The following is a 6,000-nucleotide window of genomic DNA, read 5'->3' as shown; positions in this document are numbered from 1 at the left end:
AAACGAGTGTTTACAGATATAATTAGTTAAGACGAGGTCACCCTGGAGTAGGGTGCACCCTAAACGCAGTGACTGGTGTCCCTGTACGGGGACTGAGTGAAGACACACAGGGAGGAAGGCCACGTGCCCCTCCAGAGGCCGAGACTGGAGGGACGCAGCTACAAGCAGGGGACACCTAGATTTGTCAAAAGCCACCAGGGGTGGGAAGAGGCAAGGAAGGGTTCTTCTCTGGAGCCCTTTCAGGGAGTGCGGCCCCACGGACACTCTGATTCAGGACTTCTGGCGTCTGGAAGCCGTTTTCCGGCACCCGGTTTGTGGTCGTTCGTTGTGGCCTCCCCAGGACCCTCAGGCAGGCCCCCGTCTGCACCCGACCACGACCTGTCTCCTGAACCTCACACCCGCATTTCCACCTGCCTGCCGGGCCACTCCTCTCTCTCGACATCTGTTCCCACTCTGGGACTCCTCGCCTCGGGGGCTGCACCACCGGCCTCCCGACCCAGAGCCCAGCCGTCGCTGGACCCCTCCCAGCGCCGCCCCCCCCCCCCCCCCCCCCCCCCCCCACCTCCAGTGACTCATCAAGCCCTTCGAATTCCACCTCCCGCGTCTTTCTTGGACACCAGAGAGTCGTGACCCAATGCAACCCTGGAAACCTGATGCGTCCTTGGCTTTCAAGACAAAACCCAACTGTAAACGCTATCCCTGAAATTAAGTGGGGAAGTGTGCACACAGACTGGACAGGAGATGCTGTTGAGTTTCCAGCAGGGCCCTGGTCTGTGGTGAAGGAGGAACGTGCCCTCGCTCCAGGAGAGGCGGCTGGAGGGGCTGGGGACGGCAGCAGCACGCAGCGACCTACTTTCAAACGTTCAGGAAAGGAAACCTGCCTGCCTTGCCGTTTGCCTATTGAGAGAAGGCAAAAGGGCAGGGAAGCGTGTTAATGATTGCTGAATCCAGGTGGAGACAAACAGCGCTGCTCTGCTGTTTTCATCTTGTGGAAGGGTGTGAATCTATGTCATAAAAAGCGGAGGGGCGCCTGGGGGGCTCGGTCGGTCGGGCGACCGACTTCAGCTCAGGTCATGGTCTCACGGTCCGTGACTTTGAGCCCCGCGTCGGGCTCTGTGCTGACAGCTCGGAGCCTGGAACCTGCTTTAGGTTCTGTGTCTCCCTCTCTCTCTGCCCCTCCCCTCCACCCCCACTCATGCTCTCTCTCTCTCTCTCCAAAATAAATAAACATTAAAAAAAAAACTTTTTTTTTAAGTGGAGGGGAGAGCTTAGCCCATTCTCCAGACCCCCGCCACCTGCCGCTGCCCGTGCCTTCTCCAGCTTTCCAGCTGGCTCCCTTCCTGTTCACCCCCACCCGCCATCCACTCCAGCCCGCCGTCCACACTGCAGCTGCACTGGTCTCCCCCAAACCAGAGCCTATCATGCCCTTCCTGGCTTGAAGCCCTCCGAGCCTGCTCTCGGGACAAAGTTCAAATTCCTTAAGTGGCCTGCGAGGTCCTTTGTTACCCCTCCAGGCCCACACTGCTCTCCGCCTACCCTTCACAGGGATGTCCTTCCCTCCATCTCCACCTGCCTGTTCCACCTTCAGGTGTCAACTTAGATGCCCCCTTTCTTCCAGTCGCGTGTTTGCACCACGTGCTCTATGGAGCACATTTACTCTGTACGTGATCTATCAAAGCTCAGATGCTGTAGATACTTTCCGAGGGCATTTCTCTTCCACCTGACAGAATCTCCCTGAGGAAAAGAACTGAGACTGAGTCATTACCTCCCACCAGGCAGAGGACTTGGCACATTGTGAGTATCAATAAATAGCCAATGAGTGGATGAACATATTGGGGCTGGGTGGATGGACGGATGGATGCGTGAATGAGTGGATGGACAGATGGATGGACAGATGTATGGATGTATGTATGTATGGATGGATGGATGGATGGATGGACGGATGGATGGATGAACGTGTGAATGAGTGGATGGATGGATGGATGGACAGACGGATGGATGGATGGATGGATGGATGGATGGATGGACGGATGGATGCGTAAATGAGCGGATGGGTGGATGGGTGGATGGGTGGATGGATGGATGGATGGATGGATGGATGAACGGACGGACGGATGGATGGATGGATGCGTGAATGAGTGGATGGGCGGATAGATGCGTGAATGAGTGGATGGACAGATGGATGGACAGATGTATGTATGTATGGATGGATGAATGGACGGATGGACGGATGGATGGATGGATGGATGGATGGATGGATGGATGGGTGGATGGATGGACGGATGGATGCGTAAATGAGCGGATGGGTGGATGGGTGGATGGATGGATGGATGAACGGACGGACGGATGGATGGATGGATGGACGCGTGAATGAGTGGATGGGCAGATGGATGCTAGAGCACAAAGATGCCACAGACCTCAGGGGAGGCGGGGGTCAGGTCAAGCTGCAGGAGGCAGCCTGGAGGACTTGAGGGGCAACACTTAGGAGACAGCCGCAATTTAACGAGCACTTCCTCCTTCTGGGCACCTTGCTGGCACTTTATGTGCGATGCCTTCCCAGCCTTTGGAGTTAGATGTCTTTCCCTCTCCTAAGTCCCTTTTCATTGGAAATGACTCTTTTTTTTTTTTTTCCAATTTTTTTATTTTTGATTTTTTATTTTTGGGACAGAGAGAGACAGAGCATGAACGGGGGAGGGGCAGAGAGAGAGGGAGACACAGAATTGGAAGCAGGCTCCAGGCTCTGAGCCATCAGCCCAGAGCCCGACGCGGGGCTCGAACCCACGGACTGTGAGATCTTGACCTGGCTGAAGTCGGATGGAAATGACTCTTTTAATGAAAATTGTAAATACGTAGCAGTTGCATTGACATAGCATTCAAAAGGTGGATAAGGACAGGCAGTAAAAAATACACTTCCCCCACTGCTGAATCCCCAGACTGTTGTCGACCTAGTAGGAGCTCAATAAACATGTATGAAAAGAATGACATTTTCCACGTGAAGGAATTAAAGCTCAGAGAGGTTCGGGAACTTGCCCAACACCCCACAGCTCGCTAAATCAACCACGTAAGGGTCTGTAATTAAGGTTTGCAGTTGGGTTCCTCTAACTCCAGACCGCTCGGTCGACCCGCGGGGGGGCGGGGGCGGTGGTGGGAAGCAGGGTTGGGAGCATAGGCATGGTGGGGGTCGGAGACAAAGGCTCAGAGGCAGCAGAGTCCTGGCACCATCCAGGGACAGAGAGGGGCTTGGCCAGAGCGGAGGGTTGTGTCAGGAAATGGGGCGGAGCTGAAGGTGCCGTCAGAGCCTCGAATGCCAGGCTGAGGAGTAGGCACTGCCCTGCCCAGCTCTAAAGGGCAGTGCTGGGAGCTGGGGCAGAGCCAGACACAGGAAAAGGGCAAATGCAATCTTTTTGGTGTCTGGAAAGCTGGAAAGGCCGGTATTTCGGAGCGGGGCGAAGGCAGGAGCTGCTGAGAAATCAGCCAGACACGGACTCGAAGCCTCAGCTGGGGGATGGTCAGAAATGCAGGGTGGGGGTTGCTTGACGAGGTGAGTACAGGTTCTACTCGACATTGAGTGGGGGGAGGGGCAGCGTGCTAGATCATTCTAGAATTGCGTATTAGGAGGGGGAGAGGGGCGGTGCAGGATGCCTGTCATAAAAGGGGACATTGGGATCCTGACGCCTGCTGTGGCCTGGGTGCGTCTGGAGGACCTGTGCTGAGAAACAGGCCAGACGCGGCGGACGGATCCTGCAGGGTCCACGCACGGGGGTCCCGCGAGCGGTCGGAGTCACAGAGACAGAGAGGAGGATGGTGGGCACCAGGGGCTGGGGGTCTCATGGGACAGAGTCTCGCTTTGGGAAGACAACCTTCTGGGGACGGATGTGCTGACAGCCGCACGACACTGTGACTGTGGGACACTATGTTGCTGAGCAGAGCGAGTGAGGACGGTTCAGGTGGTGAGTTCTAGGTCATGTGCCTTTTACCAGAATAGAAAGCGGGGGCGTTAGATTCAGAACCCCTGATCCCGACCCACAAGCTAGAGCCGGCAGGGGGACGTGGGGAGACTGTGCATTCTGGGGGACGGGACTGTGAAGGAGTGTCTGGCCGAGGGACGCCCGGGTGGCTCGGTGGGTTAGGCCTCCGACTTTGTCTCGGGTCGCGATCTCACGGCTCGCGGGATCGAGCCCCGCGTCGGGCTCTGTGCTCACAGCGTGGAGTCTGCTTGGGACTCTCGCTTTCCCCTCTCTCTCTGCCCTCCCCCATGCTCTCTGTCTCTCAAAAATAAATACATAAATAAAAGTCGTAGAACCAAGGTGCACTCTATCCAAACGGCCCGGGTCCTCCCCCTCTCCCTCTTCTCTCCACCCAAGGAAAGAGTCTATTCCCTGATTCTTGCTCCCTGAGAAGGTTGGGGTCAACCGGGGACCCAGTGCTCACTGCCCCTTGACAGTGAGCCCATCGTGGAATCCGTCCGGCAGAGGGCCCCTCTTTGTCCATGAGAAAACCACGAATTTCCTCCCAGGTGTGTGTCGCTAAAGACGGGGACTGATGTGCAAAGACGCGGGGGCTTTCCCGGAGGTGATCTCGCTCTCCTAGCAAGTGTAGACGGGCACCCCACAAGGCGACGCTTCTTGGCCGCGCAGCAAATGCAGTTGTGACGTCTGTAGACGGTCACACTTGGTGGGCGTCGGGTCTTCGCTGGGCTTTTTAAAGAGTGAAAGTTTTTTTTTTTTTTCTTTCTTCCTGTCACGGCTGGTAAGTCAGAGAGAGCAGCTGAGGGGGTGGTCTCAAGCAGGGGGTGCGGAGGACGGAGGGACCGGGGAGGTCGCCGGAGCCACGGCTGTGTTGTACGAGGGTCCTCCGGTTGCTGAAGCAAATGCCCCCCGACTGGGTGGCTTAGAGCGACCGAAGCGTGTCGTCTCCCAGTGTGGGGGCCAGAGGTCCTCGAATCAGCGTATCAGCAGGGCTGGCTCCTTCTGGAGGCTCTTGGCGACGATCCGCTCCGTGCTACTCTCCCAGCTTCTGGCCGGTGTCGAAAATTCTGTGCTTGTAGCTGCCTCGACCCAACCAACCCCTGCCTCTGTCGTCCTGCAATGTTCTCCCCCGTGGGTCTTTCTGTTCAAATTTCTTCTCCTTCCTCCTCCTCCTCCTCTTCTTCTTCTTCTTCTTCTTCTTCTTCTTCTTCTTCTTCTTCTTCTTCAATATTCATTTATTTTTGTGAGAGAGACACAGAGCACAAGCAGGGGAGGGGCAGAGAGAGAGAGAGAGAGGGAGACACAGAATCCGAAGCAGCCTCCAGGCTGCCAGCTGTCAGCACAGAACCCGACACGGGGCTCGAACGCACCAACTATGAGATCATGACCTGAGCCGAGGTCGGACGCTCAACCGACTGAGCCCCCCAGGCACCCCAAATGTCAGCTTCTTATAAGGACACCGGTCACTGGGTGTGGGGTCCACCCTAATCCGGCGTGACCTCATCTTAACTTGGTGACACTGCAAAGACCCCCGTTTCCAGATTCGGTCCCATTTGGAGGTCACAGGGGGGACATGAATCTTTGTGGAACGCCATTCATCCCAGTAGGGGGCTCGTGGAAGGCAGGGACCCCAAGCTAGGGTTCCCTGTCTCCCTGGCCTTTCATGTTCTCCACGATGAGTGGCCAAGAGGGCCAGCCAGATGGATGCCAGGAACGCTGCCCAGTGGAAGGTCCCCTTCCATGCAAATTCCTAATTCAGCGCTGCTCTGGGGGAGGGGAGGGGAGGGGAGTGCGAGGCTCTGAAAGGGGCGTGCCTGCGGACAGCCGGCCACACTGCAGGCAGAGACCGAGCATCGGGCCAGCTCACCGGCCTGGGGGGAAGCCCGGCTCCCGTGTGGTGTCCCCGCTGCCTGCCCGGCCTGCACAAAGGCCTCCGCCCCATGGACGGCCACCCCAAGAGAACCAACAGGTCTTTGTCTCCGGAGAGCCGGTTCCCGTGGGCTGCGAGCAGGATGCAGCCTGACCAGGGAGG

This window comes from Felis catus, chromosome D1 (genome assembly GCF_018350175.1).
Source record: "Felis catus isolate Fca126 chromosome D1, F.catus_Fca126_mat1.0, whole genome shotgun sequence".
Lineage (NCBI taxonomy): Eukaryota > Metazoa > Chordata > Mammalia > Carnivora > Felidae > Felis > Felis catus.
Note: the sequence above shows the minus strand (reverse complement) of the source record.